Here is a 15228-nt window from a genome sequence, read left to right on the forward strand (position 1 = left end):
TAGATACTGTGGCTACAAGAGCAGGTCAGAGGCTGGATATTCTGCGGCGAGTGTCTCACCTTCTGACTCCCCAAAGCCTCTCCACCATCTACAAGGCACAAGTCAGGAGTTGGAATACTCTCCACTTGCCTGGATGAGTGCAGCTCCAACAACACTCAAGCAGCTCGACTCCATCCAGGACAAAGCAACCCGCTTGATTGGCACCCCATCCATTCCCTTAAACATTCACTCCCTCCACCACCGGCGTACCGTGGCTGCAGTGTGTACCATCTACAAGATGCACTGCAGCACCTCCCAAACCCGCAACATCTACCACCTAGAAGGACAAGGGCAGCAGGCGCATGGGAACACCGCCACCTCCAAGTCACAAACAATCCTGACTTGGAAATATATCGCTGTTCCTTCATGGTCGATGGGTCAAAATCCTGGAACTCCCTTCCTAACAGCATTGTGGGAGTACCTTCACCATACAGACTGCAGCAGTTCAAGAAGGCAGCTCACCATCACCTTCTCAAGGGCAATTAGGGATGGGCAATAAATGCTGGTCTTGCCAGTGACGCCCACATCCCATGAATGAATTTTAAAAAATGTACGGCAGAGATTATACAATTGTTTGAGATCAAGCAAGGTGAGAGGCTAGCCAGCCAGCTCAGATATCATCGTTCATACAGAAGATGGATTTTGCTAGAACTGAAGATCCAAATGGAATAAATAACCCAATGCCAAAGGGGTTCATCAACTCGATGCTCCAGACAGTTTCTTCGCGAGGTGTTAAGGGAGGGTGTTAAGGATTCATCTGGTTCCTTGGCATTATTTGGCAAATATCTGATGGCAACAGTCTGATAGCAGATTGTAAGTGTGTCAAACAAGAAGCATGTGGTAGATCCAAAATTTTAAACACTTTAAGAATGATATTTCTCTTTTATCTTCCTATTCTCAGTCTACCCTCCTTTAGCTAGATGTCTGGGTCACAAATTCCTACATAACTATCATCAATGTTGTTGCATATTAGATAATGGTCTGATTAGAAAATATTAAAACTCATCTACAGAAGGAAAATGATTTGAAGGATAATTCCAAACTTGGTATCTCTGAAAATATTCCATTATTAAATCAGACTGCCATAGCTCTCCCTAAACCTTGTACCCCAGTGCTTTGGTTTTTTATGGCTTATTAACCAGCGTCACTACTTTTAGTGATTTGTGTATTTGTACCCCCAGATCTCTCTGCTCCTCACCTAAAATTGCATTGCACTGAAATACTCTAGTGATTGGCTGGTACACATTTGACAAAATTCTTCAAGCAGTCCCAGGAGACAAAGGTAAGGCTCATGTTGAGCTTTCTCTTCATGTTGGGTTTTCGCTTCTGAACCATGTTTTTGCACAATGTAGAACATGTAACTGTTGAAACAAATTGTTATACAACCTGGGTACAGGTAATCTCATTTTTCATGCACCAGCTCATAGATTGTGTTGATATGAATTTTTTGGAAGTTCTCCTAGATCACATCTATAGCTTAAAAGCCAGTCTGGGCAGAGATTTTTTTTAAGCAGCATGTTGCTCCTAATCTGGTTTATATGAATCTTCTGAACACTTGATAACATTTGGTAATAAAATTTAAATGAAAAAAATAAAGTACCCATGTAGTTTCAGATCAAGCCAGATACACCTGGGTACTGCAACTAGGGAGTGCTGTTTGTTTATTTCATGAGAGCTTCCAGCAGAGGGCAACAAACCACTTACTTTCCAACATTTTAAATTAACTTTGTAGGCCAGACTTTCCAAGTTCAGCAAAACTGGGCCCTGCTTACCCGTGAAGCAGTTGCACTGCAAAGGACTAGCCTAGCCTAATTTTGCAAGGCAAGTCTTTCTGCACATGGAGGCAAGATGGCTGTCTGAAACTCACAAAATTGAGTGAACTGCACTTGCCCTTAGTTAGCAGCAATTGTTCTTCTGGCAGGAACAGATTTGTGATCAGTATGTGCATAATGATCACGCAGCCAAAGACTCCAGCCCTCAGTAATTACTCTTTGGAAGTGTTTCTACAGGAAATGCAGTGAGAGGGAGAGGCGGACCTGTTTGGTGATAGCGGGTAAAAGCTCAGGTACAAGGTGATTGGATGGAGGACACAGAGTGAATGAATAGTCTTCCAAACTCACCATACTTCCAAACTCACCATACTTTGGAAAATGGGAAGAAAAGGTACAGTGTCAGGAGAGGTGCCAAGGTGTACATGTGGGGGTAAAACCTTTACATACTGTCCCTTCAAATCAGGCATGGACTTTGTAAATTCTCATCTACTGAACCCTCAGAGAGATAACCTGAAAAGCAGGCACATAGCATTGACCCCTTTTTTGCAGCACTTTTATTCCACAGAAGTTGTATGCCACATTTGCAGCAGGGGACAATAGCATCATGTGTATAGCTCTTCACAGGACACTCCAAACAAGTACCATTAGGAAAAACACATGCAACTAATGCGAAAAGGCCTGATAGAGGGACGGAGGTAATCAAGACACAAGGTGCATTTGGGGTGTTCAGAAGTTTGATAACATTTTCATAAACTTGCTCTGCTTACAGGCCTGGGCTACTCACAATAATTGGGACAGACAATGGGCCAGTCATACGGAAACAGTTATCTGAGTTTGAGGAGATAGCCCGTGCTCTTTTTTGGCCAAAAATCCATAGAGGGTAACGGCAAAAACAGTTTGGAGGAATGGTGCCGCCACCCAGCAAGTATCCTTATTTTAATGATTCTTTCTACACATACAGCCTTTCCAAGTCTTCACAGCATGGGGCTACAGTTGAAAAAAGCATTAAAATCCTTATAAACGTATGCATTTTGCACTTTGTCTTATTTACCTTGTAAACCTTACTCCCTTTCTCTTCTTATAGGTTCTGGAGCAGAATTAGCCATCCGGAGCCTTCCCACAACCTCTGAAATTGGGTTAGATCAGTGGTCTGTTTAACAATGCAAATTAAGAGATTTGACCATCCAAATGATAAGGGAAGGCCTTTAGCAGCTAAATGAGTTTCAAACCTCTAGCGTATCAGAAAAATCAGCTTCTAGGACCGGTGTCCTATGCATTCCAGAATTTGACCTACTGACCTATAACCAGAGCATCCTAATGCTCTCCACTTTTTCCCTTCTCCCCGGTGTCCACAGTTTATTTTCCACTTTATTAATAAACATATTGAAGTGTCTTCCTGAATATGAGAAGTGCTATAGAAATGCAAGTTGTTGTTTGTAAATAATTCCAGGGTTTTCACCTCCACAACCGTACTTGGAAGTCCATTCCATGTGAACATTTCTGGCATTATAGGAATTACAGCGCAGAAGGCCATTCAGCCCATTGCACTTGTGCCAGTGCTAGCTCTTCAACTGGAGCCATGGATTCTAATCCCATTTCCCTGCTCTTTCCCAGTTGTATTACATAGTATTTACAGCACAGAAACAGGCCCTTCAGCCCAACAGGTCCATGCTGGTGCTTATGTTCCACACGAGCCTCCTTCCACCCCATTTCATCTAACCCCATCAAAATATCCTTCTATTCCTTTCTCCTTCATGTGTTTATCTAGCTTCCCCTTAAATGCATCAATTCTAGTCACCTCAAATACTCCTTGTGGTAGCGCATTGCAGCCTAATCACTCTCTGGGTAAAGAGGTTTCTTCTGAATTGCCTATTGGATTTATTAGTGACTATCTTACATTTATGCCCCTAGCTCTGCCCTCTCCTACAAGTGGAAACATCTTCTCTACGTCTACCCTATCAAACCCTTTCATAATCTTAGGCCTCTTATCGGGTCACCTCTCAGACTTCTCTTTTCTAGAGAAAAGCGCCCCAGTATGTTCAATCATTCCTGATAGGTATAACTTCACAGTTCTGGTATCATTCTGGTAAATCTAAAACCTTCTCCAGTGCCTCTATATCCTTTTTATAATATGGAGACCAGAACTGTTCACCATAATCCAAGGGTGGTCTAACCAAGGCTCCTTACAAGTTTAACATAACTTCTCTGCTTTTCAATTCTATCCCTCTAGAAATGACCCCAGTGCTTTGTTTGCTTTTTTATGACTTATTGACCTGCATCGCTACTTTTAGTGACATGTGTATCTTTACCCCCAGATCCCTCTGCTCCTCTACCTGTTTAGACACTTATTTTCCAAAGCATATGTGGCCTCCTTATTCTTTCTACCAAGTTCCTGTTCTTCCTACCAAGGACCTTTTCAAATACTCACCGATTCTCTTTCAAATTATGTTATAGTCTGTGGGCTGGATTTTCTCAATGGGAAGCTTTTGAAGGCGGGACTGCTGCTTGCCGGCTTTCAATCCTGCCTCCATCAGCTTCTGGCCAACCAGCGGGATTTTCTCCTGATTGACCTTGTTAAGCCCGCCCAGCAGGCCAATTGGGGGAAGTCAGTGACAGAGCACGTCAACGTATGACGTACCATCTGTCAAGAACTTTTGAAAGAAGAAATGTCACTGTTTGACAGCTCTGTGAAGCTAACACTGACATTCTGTGTAGTTTGATGAGTTCTTGTGTTCAGGACTCATCAAACCTTTCAACTTTGCAGAAATCACGTGGCTGTTGGTTCGGAGGATCCAACAGCCAGTCTGTGATATCTACAATGGAGATGTCGGGACTCCGGCTCCACAGCGGCTGAAGGCTGTCGGCAGAAACAAAGGTAAGTGAACATTTTCTAACACTTTACACTCACCTTACATACTTACCACTCCACACTTGCACCCAACTCACCTCTACATCGCACTTTCAGACCCCTCCGACCCCCGCAGACCTCCTACTCGTCTCCTACACCCTGGCAGGGTTCCCCGAGGTCGGGAAGCCTGCACTTCAGAATGAAAAATGGGGATAATCCTATTTTCTGCCTGTTAACTACCTGTTAACAGACAGTTAATAGGCGTTATTCCCTTTCCCGCCTCGAGGAGGCGGGACCCGCGGCAGGACAGCTTCCCGCCTCCTGGCAAGAGGGCACGGAGGCGGGTTGGGGGCGGGTTTGCCACTTGCCCCAATATTCTGCAACTTTACCGGCAGTCCTGCCTCCTTAGGGCTGACAAAATCCAGCCCTGTGTCTCAATAGGATGCCCAGAGTTGTATGCAGTACTCCAATTGTGGCCTAGCCAATGTTTTGTGCAAATTCAACACCATTCCTTGCTTTTTATTCAATGTCCCTACATATAAAAACCATAATTCCATTTCCCTTCTTACTGCTTTTTCTACCTGCATTTTCACCTTTAAAGATCTATGTATCTGCACCCCTGGATATCTATGTTCCTCCACTCTAAGGATTGCACTATTTTGCTGTTACTGCTCCCAAAAAGTACTTCACATTTCTCCGCATCTCCCAAATCAGCGCGCGTCCTCTGACAATCTTCTGCATTCTTCCTCACAGTTTGCCATGCCCTCTAATTTGGTATGATCAGCAAACCTTGATATCATTCCTCTTGTACTCATGTGTAAATTATTTATATATAAATGGAAAACAAAAGAGGTCCAAGCATAGATCCCCTGGAGCACAACACTAACACATCTTGCCAGTCTGAAAAACACCCATTTACCCTCTACTCTTTGCTTTCTGCCCCCTAGTTATCTCTCTGCCCAGGCAGCTACAATCCCTTTAATACCATGTGCTTGAATTTTCATAACAATCCCCTATGTAGCAACAAGTCTCTTGTGCAGCACCTAAACAAACACCTTCTGAAAATCCATACATGTAATATCCACTACATTTATTGACGTAAGAAAACTACTAGGCACTTGGTCTGAGTATTAAACAAGGCTTTAATCAACTGTTTTTCAACATGGAGATCTAGTTGTGTCCTTCACTAGTTCCTGTTAAAGAATGTCCTGCACAAGCTGGGCCCATGCCCGAGTATTTATACTCTCCCTGGACAGCGCTACCAGCAGGCCGCCCAGTATTATTGCATAAGTCATTTTCACATGAATGACAAGATTCATGTCATTTCTTTTATCTATACGTTTAGATTTTTTAAAAATTAGCCAAGTGTAATGTATTATCACATGGTTTGCTACATGGTTTAGTATGAGCATGCTCAGTTCGCTCTGACCTAGTAAAGGAAGCACATGGACTAGCAACTCATCGTGTCTCTGTCCTTCATTTGTTCTACCCACATATATTATATTTTGGAGACGAGAATGGGACCCCAAAGTTATTTTTAGGGATCATGAAAGGACACAGTGTCCAATCTTCGACTGGACAAGTTTAAGGTGAATTTGTGATGTTTTACCTTTAATGCTCATGCAGAATCGTTTGTGGTTCGCCTTCGCGTGTACGTATACAAAGCAACAGCGGCATTGATCCTCACAGGTACACAGGTAGCGTGCTGAGTCACTATTCGACGGGATCGGGACAATCATGGCCACACCTACAGGATTCATTGGAAGCCTCGGCATGTTCTTACATTGAGCGGATGGAGATGTTTTTTAGGGCCAATAACATTATTGAGACCGAAGGTGCAGATGAGAATGTTCAAGCTCAAAATAAAGTAATTCGGGAACAGAAGAAAGCAATTTTTTTCAAATGGAGATCAGGCCAGATGTCTACGGAACGTTGACTGTTAAGTCTGTGTGTTCTAGTTGTAATTACTAACACAGACTACAAGATTAAAGTTCAACAGGTCTTTACTGGTTGGAGGTCAGGACTATACTAAAATACAATATTACTACACAGTGCTTATATACCGGTGGTCACCACCGGTATTACGTATACAGCAGCCAGAGAAAATAGTACATCTCTTAAGGTGGAACAGGCTTAAGTTCTCTTAAGGTGGAACAGGTTACATACACCACAATCCTCCCTTTTTAGCTTAACAGTCATATCCCCATTTAACATAACATAATAACATATATAACTTCAGGTATAAACAGTTCAAAGGTTCAGTCTCTCAGGAGGCCTTCTGATTTGGTTTGGATAACGCCTTTCAGTGGTCTCTGATTCCTGTTGCTGAGGTGACTCCTCTAGTTGGTCTCCCATGCATTGGGTGTTATCATCCTCAGGTACATTCCCTGCCGAGGTAGATGCTTCAGGTTCATTAACGTCTTCCACAGTTGTCTCTGTCGCAACCATGGGTTCGACCCTTGCTCTCGATTCTACCAGTTGATCCGCATGACGCCTTATCACATTGTTATCAATATCTACTGTGTACATTAGAGGTCCTTGTCTGGCCCAAATTGTTCCGGACTGCCATTTTTCGTTTCCATAGCCCCTTGCCAACACTAGTTGTCCTACGTCGAAACTTCGAGTGGTCTTGTTATTAATATGCCGGAACTGTTTGTTTTCCACTTCCCTCCGCACATTTGGTTTTAACAAGTCCAACCTGGACCGCAACCTCCTGTTATAAAACATCATGGCAGGACTTTGGTTAGTCACTGCATGAGCGGCGTTTCGATATGCCATTAGGAAATTGTCCACCTTGTGCTGTAGCGGAATCTGATCATCGTTCATGGCCTTTATTGCCTTTTTGAATGTTTGGACAAATCTCTCGGCCAACCCGTTTGTCGCCGGATGATATGGGGCAGAGGTATAATGTTTCACCCCATTCTTCTTTAAGAATTTTTGGAATTCTTCCAACACGAACTGTGGTCCGTTGTCCGAACAGATCTGTTCTGGCAATCCGTTCCTTGCGAATATTGTTCTTAACACCGCAATTGTCTTTTCTGAAGTAGTGGTATTCATCTTGATCACTTCTGGCCATTTGGAATGTGCGTCCACCGCAATTAGGAACATGGAGTCCATGAATGGACCAGCAAAGTCAATATGTACGCGTTGCCATGGGGCTGAAGGCCATTCCCATGGGTCTGAAGGCCATTCCCATGGGTATAGTGGTGTGATCGGAGGTGCATTTTGCACTTTTTGGCACCCAGCGCAGCTTTTCGTCAACTCCTCTATCTGTTGGTCAATACCCGGCCACCATACATAAGCCCTAGCAAGACTTTTCATCTTAACTCCCCCCAGATGACCTTCATGCAGTTCTTTTAGAACTCTTTCCCTTAACTTGGGAGGAATAATCACTCTTGTCCCGTACATCAAAGTACCATGGCAGACGGACAGCTGGTCTCGCCTTGCCGAGAATGCCGGTAACAGAGGATCACCACGTGTTGGCCATCCTTTCACTGTCACCTCGTAGACTCTGGACAGTGTCGGGTCGTTCCTGGTTTCTCTTTCAATACTTGCATTGGTGACTGGTAAACACTCGATGATGGTCGAATGAAATAACTCAACAGGGTCAACTTTCGTCGTTTCTTCTTCTTCAGGTAGTGGCAGGCGCGACAGCCCATCAGCATTGCCATGCTGCTTCGTACCTTTGAATTCTATTTGATATTGATGTGCCCCTAGGAAAAGGGACCATCTCTGGAGACGCTGTGCTGTCATCACTGAAACACCCTTCTTAGGGTTAAAAATGGATACCAACGGCTGATGGTCTGTCAGAAGTGTGAATCTTTGGCCCTGCAGGTAATGATTAAACTTCTTCACTCCCCATACAAGGCTGAGAGCCTCCCTATCGATCTGCGCATAGTTGCGCTCAGCGGAGGTCAATGATCTGGATGCAAACGCGACTGGCCTTTCCGTGCCATTTGGCAACTTGTGTGAGAGTACTGCCCCAATACCATATGGAGAAGCATCACAAGCCAACCGAATAGGCAGTGTCGGGTTAAAGTGAGCCAACACTTCCTCTGAGGTGATCAATTCTTTGCTTTTGCGAAATGCCTTCTTACAGTTTTCGCTCCATTCCCATGGTACCCCCTTCTGTAAAAGAGCGTTTAGCGGGTGCAGTACCGTGGATAGATTTGGTAGAAATTTATGGTAATAGTTAATCAATCCTAGAAACGACCTCAACTGAGAGACATTATCCGGAGCGGGAGCCTTTACAACTGCCTCTATCTTGTCAGGAGACTTATGAAGCCCCTCCCGGTCAATGACATGACCACAGTACGAGATCCGCTTCTGGAAGAACTCACATTTCTGCCGATTAACTCTAAGTCCATACTCTTTCAGTCTGTTGAGCACCAGTTCCAAGTTTGCGAGGTGTTCTTCATCACCATCACCTGTAATCAGAATATCGTCCAGGTAACATTGTGTGCCTGGAATTCCCTGTAATACCTGCTCCATGGCCCTCTGCCAAATTGCTGGAGCCGATGCCACTCCAAAAACCAGCCTATTGTACCGGTACAAACCTCGATGCGTGTTGATCGTGAGGTATTGGCGTGACTCTTCTTCAACCTCCATCTGCAAGTACGCCTGCGCCAGGTCTATCTTGGTGAAGTGTTTCCCGCCAGACAACGAAGCAAAAATATCCTCAATCCGCGGAAGCGGATACTGCACCGTGTGAAGCACCGGATTAACGGTGATTTTGAAATCTCCACAGATGCGAACCTTCCCTGGTTCTCCTGGCTTGTTGCTCGAAGGACGTTTCATAACGGGAACAATGGGCGTAGCCCACTCACTCCAATCTACCTTAGACAGTACACCTGAACGTTCTAGCGCTTCCAGTTCCGCTTCTACAGTAGGTCGTATTGCATAGGGTACCGGTCTGGCTTTAAAAAATTTTGGGTGTGCATGTTCATCAATCTTGATGTTTGCCGTAATTCCTCTCAGTGTTCCCAGTCCCTGCTGGAACACCTCTTTAGCATCATCCAATATTTTGGACAATCGTTTAGGTTTGACATCGGTTTCCCCGGAATCTACCGTTAGTGCCTTCAAGGAGTGCCAGTCCATATTCATTTTCCTAATCCACTCCCGTCCCAGTAGTGGTGGACCTCCTTCAGGTAGCACATATAAGTCCATTACTTGGCTTTCTTCGCCCTTGTGGACCACTTTTACCTCTATCTTTCCGATGGGGTACACTCTTTGCCCCGTGTATGTTTTCAATATAATCTCCGTATCCCGTAAGGGAATATGTTGGAATAACCTTTTGTAATCTTTCTTATTCATGACCGTCAATGCCGATCCAGTGTCCAATTCCATCTTTACTTGGACTCCTGCTATCTGAAGGGTGACCCAAATTGTCTGGAGATCTGCATCCTTACCAACGTTGTGTACTCTTAAGCTACCCAGTTCATTACTGCTAGCGTCTGAATCTGACTTCTGTTCGGTCGAACTGTTCTTTGTTACCTTGTGTACCTTTATGTATTTTCCTTGCAGTGACATTTTGTTGCTGGTCTTCTTTCCTGACCGGCATACTTTAGCTATGTGGCCAAGCCTGCCACACGTTCTGCATTCTTGGTTTTTAAACCAACACTGGTTCTGATCGTGCGTTGTCTTTCCACAACGATAACATTTTACAGTACTCAAACCCAATTTATTTGTACTGAGTTCCGGTGACCGTAGCTGCATTACTGCCGTGCCTCTCGCTGCGGCTTCATGTGCTGTTGCCATAGTGACCACTTTCTCAAGCGTCAGCTCATTCTCCTCGAGCAGTCGCTTTTGTGTATCTTCTTTTAATAAACCACACACAAATTTATCTCGTAGCGCCTCTGTCAGTCTCGTTCCAAACTGACAGTACTTTGCTAGCTTACGCAATTCCATTAAATATTCAGCATTGCTTTCATCCTTCAGCTGCCTTCTGCTGTAAAATTTAAATCGTTCCGCTAGCATCAGCGGCGTGGGGTTTAGATGATTTTTCAGGACAGTAACAATCTCCTCGAACGTCTTATCCGCCGGTTCATCTGGTGATAAAAGGTGTTTCAATTGCCCGTATGTCTTCGCACCCATTAAGTTTAATAATGTTAGTGCTTTCTCTTCATCTGGAATTTTATTTGCTTTACAATAATTTTGTATGCGTTCTACATACATGGCCCAATCTTCGATGTTACTATCAAAGGTATTAATGTTCCCATGTTTAGGCATCGTTGCAATTTAATTTATTTTTATTTTTATCCAAGATGGCGGCTTCCCGCTCTTGCCTTCGTCCTCCGCCTACAAAATGGCGGTTTTCCCATGCTTGGCGGTCTTCACCCATCCCCCGACGCTGTCTCCGCTTCACCGCGCCTCTCGCGCCTTCAGTTGCCCCAGACGCTGCGCCTTTTTAGCCCGAATGCGGCCCGGCCCTTATCACCAGCCACGATCGATGTCCCCGCGCTGCGCCTTTCGGCCGGAATGCGACCCGGCCCTTATCTCCGGTCGCGATCGATCTCACCGCCCTTATTCCTCCGTCTTCCCTCCCCGTCTGTACAGCCAACGCAGCCGACTTTCTGGTCGCGTCGCTGCCCAGCTTACCCACCACCGAGGAAGAAAGAAGATAGCTGACAGCCGCTGATGGAGGCTTCGAGTTCAGGATGTCTTCTGCACTCTGGTTTCTCGATGTCTGCCGCGCGCCGTGTCTTCCAGCAGGGTGATGAGGGTAGAAGCCTCTCTTCGACGTCCATTCTGTGGACGAAGCCGCCGTGGATATAAACTGCCGCAGGGTAAGAATCGGACTCGTCGCCACTGTTAACTCTGTGTGTTCTAGTTGTAATTACTAACACAGACTACAAGATTAAAGTTCAACAGGTCTTTACTGGTTGGAGGTCAGGACTATACTAAAATACAATATTACTACACAGTGCTTATATACCGGTGGTCACCACCGGTATTACGTATACAGCAGCCAGAGAAAGTAGTACATCTCTTAAGGTGGAACAGGCTTAAGTTCTCTTAAGGTGGAACAGGTTACATACACCACGGTTGACAAACCTACTTGCGCCAGGGAAAGCGAAGGATGAGTCGTTTGAAGACATTGTCGAGAAACTCAAGGACCATTTCAACCCAAAGCCGTTAGATATAGTGCTTCAAAGGTTGAATGCCCACAACACGTAAATTGAAAAGGAAGCACTCGCCATTTTGTTTGGAATCAAGAAATTCCAACAGTTCCTGAGCGTCAGAAAGTTTACCCCGATAACTGATCACAAACCGCTCCTGGCAATATTGGGGTCCAAATCTGTCATCCCTGCAATTGCCGCATCAAGAGTGCAACGTTGGGCAGTGTTGTTACAATATGACTACACGATTGAATATCGCACTTCAAAGCAAAACACAATCGCAGATACTTTGTCCAGGTTGCCACATGAGGACTCATGTGTTGGGAGTGAAGGTGAGATTTTCACGCTAGGCGCAGTTGACAAAGACTTTCCCGTGAATGCAACTGAGATTGCAGATGAGACTCAAAAGGACTCAGTACTGAAAAGTGTATGAATGGATGGACTGATCAGTGTCTGGACACAGAATTGAAACCATTCCATAACTGTCATACTGAATTGGCTTGTGAGCAAGGTTGTATCAAGTGGGGAAATAGAGTGGTGGTACCTACTTCTTTGAGAGATAAAATTCTGGCCAAACTTCATATTGAACATCCAGGGATCGTCAGTACGAAATCAATTGCAAGAAGCTTTGTTTATTGGCCTGGATTGGACCGTGATCTTGAATCACTTGTCAGCAAATGCAGTGTTTGCCAAAATTGCAGAAACAAACCACCCAAAACTCCACTACAACCCTGGTCATGGCCAAGTAGACCTTTTCATAGAGTACATGTAGACTTCTGTGAGAAAGCAAATGATTATTTCCTGGTACTTGTAGATAGTCACTCAAAGTGGATTGAAGTGAAACACATGGGTTCAAATACTACAACTGAACGTACCATAGATGAGTTGAGGTCTATCTTTGCAAGTCATGGCTTACCTGTAGAGCTTATTTCTGACAATGGCCCTCAGTTCCATTCTGTTCTATTCCAAGAATTCATGAAACAGAATGGTATCAAACACACTCTCGTTCCACCATATCATCCAGCTTCAAACAGAGCAGCTGAAAGGTCAGTCAGAATAGTAAAAGTTCTCAAAAAGCAAATGTTGCAGGGTTGTTCGGGACTCAGCATGAAGCAACATTTGGCAAATTTCTTGCTGAAGTACAGAACTACTCCACACACTACAACTGGATATACTCCAGAAGAACTCTTGATGAAGAGGAGATTGAGAACACGATTGAGTCTTGTTCAACCAAATTTGGCCTCAAGAGTTGAACAGAAACAGTTGTCAGAAATGTTATTATGACAGCAATCAGAAAGAATGCAGTTTCAAACAAAACGAGTGTGTTCATGTTCTTAGTCCCCCTGGAAAGTCGAGTTCACACAAGTGGGATGTAGGAACCATAGTAGAGGTTGGTGGAACCAAGAGATATTTGGTTGAAATTGGTGACAACATCCAAAGTGTTCATGTAGATCAAATGATCTCTGCTAGAGATGAACGAAGACGTGATCTTGATCCCCTTGATCATGAACAAATACATGAGTTTGACTCAGTTCTGACTTCGGTAATTGAAGTACCAGGTTCAAACAAGTCTGAGATAGAAACAGGATCATCTTTGAGTTCGGAACCAAAACAAAACAGCCTGAAAATTGGTTCAACACCAAAACCTTCTTTAAGGAGATCAGGATGGTTTCAGAAACCTGTCATTAAACTGGATTTGTAGTTCATTTAAAAAGAAAAAAACCCACGAGTTTTTGTTATGTGGAACATGTAATGCTGGGACAAGTGGGGCCATAGTTTTGTTGTATTTGAGAGGGGAATACACACTTTTTTAAGGGGAAAGCAGTTTAATATATTATCACATGGTTTAGTATGAGGATGCTCAGTTCGCTCTGGCCCAGTAAAGCAAGCACATAGAGTAGCAACTTATCATGTCTCTGTCCTTCATTTGTTCTACCCACATATATTACAAGTAGTTCCAAAACGGTCCTAAATTTGCATTCTACAGGTTTCAGGCTTTTACTATATTGTACATATCAAAAAGACAATGGCCAAAAAGCATAAGTTTGTCCAGAATTTCCTCAGAACTCATTCCTCTAATACTAGGGATCAGTCTTGCAACACTTTCGCTGCACCATTTCCAAGGCTTGTCTCCCTTGTGCTCTGTACCAGGGTTTCTCAACAGGGGGTCCGCGGCCTCCTTGGGGGGGGGGGGTGTTGTCTGTTAAAAATACACGTAGTCATCCTCGGTTCCGAGGGACTGCCTAAGAAGTACCGTACCTGCCACACCGTCACCATCACCATCCAAATAGCAATTTGTCCTTCACTTCCGGCGCCGCCGCTGGTAAAATCCAACTGTTCGCCTTTTTTTTTGGCCTTCTTTCGGTCACCATCGCCTCAGCCTGGTCGCGCATGCGTAGTGTTAAATGCAACAGCGCCGCTGATGTTTGTCCGCTTTCACAGCCTGGCCGCACTGTGCGGTGTCATGTTAGCGGAGCCGGAGTAGCAGCCCTTGGAGGAACAGGTACGGCAAGTGAGGCAGGGCTCGAGTGCAACTACTCGGCCCTGTGCTCCTCGGTGCCTGGTATCCAGCGCTTCGACCCTCGGGCGATTGGGCCACGCTCGCAGCAGGGAAACGCGCGGTTTGAAAGGATTCAGGGCAAGGGTGGGCGTCAGCTTTATCATCATTGAGTGAGGCAGATTGTAGCCCTTCTCAAATACATGGAGCGGTGTTCAATCATCAGTGACAACCATACTAAGTCACATGTTTAAACCAATATGAGTGACTCACTGCTGATGCATGAGATTCACCGGTTTCTTAGTTTCATCATTTTATGACAATGCGGGTGTTCCTTTTTTGATTTGCAGCTGTAAAGTTCCCATGTATAACCTTTGTGGGGAGGGGAGGGATTATTGTGCTTTTGACATCCCACCTACACGCAAGCAAAATACTGCGGATGCTGGAAATTTGAAATTAAAATCAGAATATGTTGGAAAACACTAAGCAGGTAGAGAAAGAGAAGTGGAGTTAGCATCAGGTCCATGACCTTTCATCAGAATTGGTCACCGACCTGCCGTTAACTCCACTTCTCTCTCCCCACCGATGCCTGACCTGCTGTTTCCAGCATTGGAATTGAGAATTGTTTCTCAGCACCAGCACCAAATTTCACATTAAGTAAAACAAAAAAAATGTATGCTTAATTGTATAACTAATTTTATACAGGAAAAAACGTGTTTTTATAACACGGAAAGGGGACTCTGAAGCAAAAAGGTCCAGAACCCCTACTCTATACGGTTTAAGCAAAACATGTTCAGACTTGTACTCTACTATTTTGGCTACATAATTCAGCATTCTTTGTTAATTGCTAGTCCACAGTGATTGAACATGTTGAGCAGTGAGTCTACTAAAACTCACACGTCATTTAAGTTCATCCTTAGCTATTTCAACACAATTCATGGGATACTTAGGATG

At 44.4% G+C, this 15228-nt stretch overlaps 1 protein-coding gene across 1 annotated transcript in view; it reads right to left on the minus strand.

The window, feature by feature from the left end:
* Positions 1 to 14813, minus strand: part of LOC147107548 (uncharacterized) — a 46294-nt gene extending 31481 nt beyond the window's left edge. Inside the window, exon 1 of the mRNA XM_086006648.1 lies at positions 14037 to 14813. The gene's annotated coding sequence lies outside the window, so the exon portion shown is untranslated. The remainder of the gene's footprint in view (positions 1 to 14036) is intronic.
* Between the last annotated feature and the right edge of the window lie 415 nt (positions 14814 to 15228).

The sequence above is a fragment of the Somniosus microcephalus genome, chromosome 14, assembly GCF_052327205.1.
Source record: "Somniosus microcephalus isolate GS21.2 chromosome 14, FLI_Smic_1.0, whole genome shotgun sequence".
In the NCBI taxonomy this organism is placed as follows: Eukaryota; Metazoa; Chordata; class Chondrichthyes; order Squaliformes; family Somniosidae; genus Somniosus; species Somniosus microcephalus.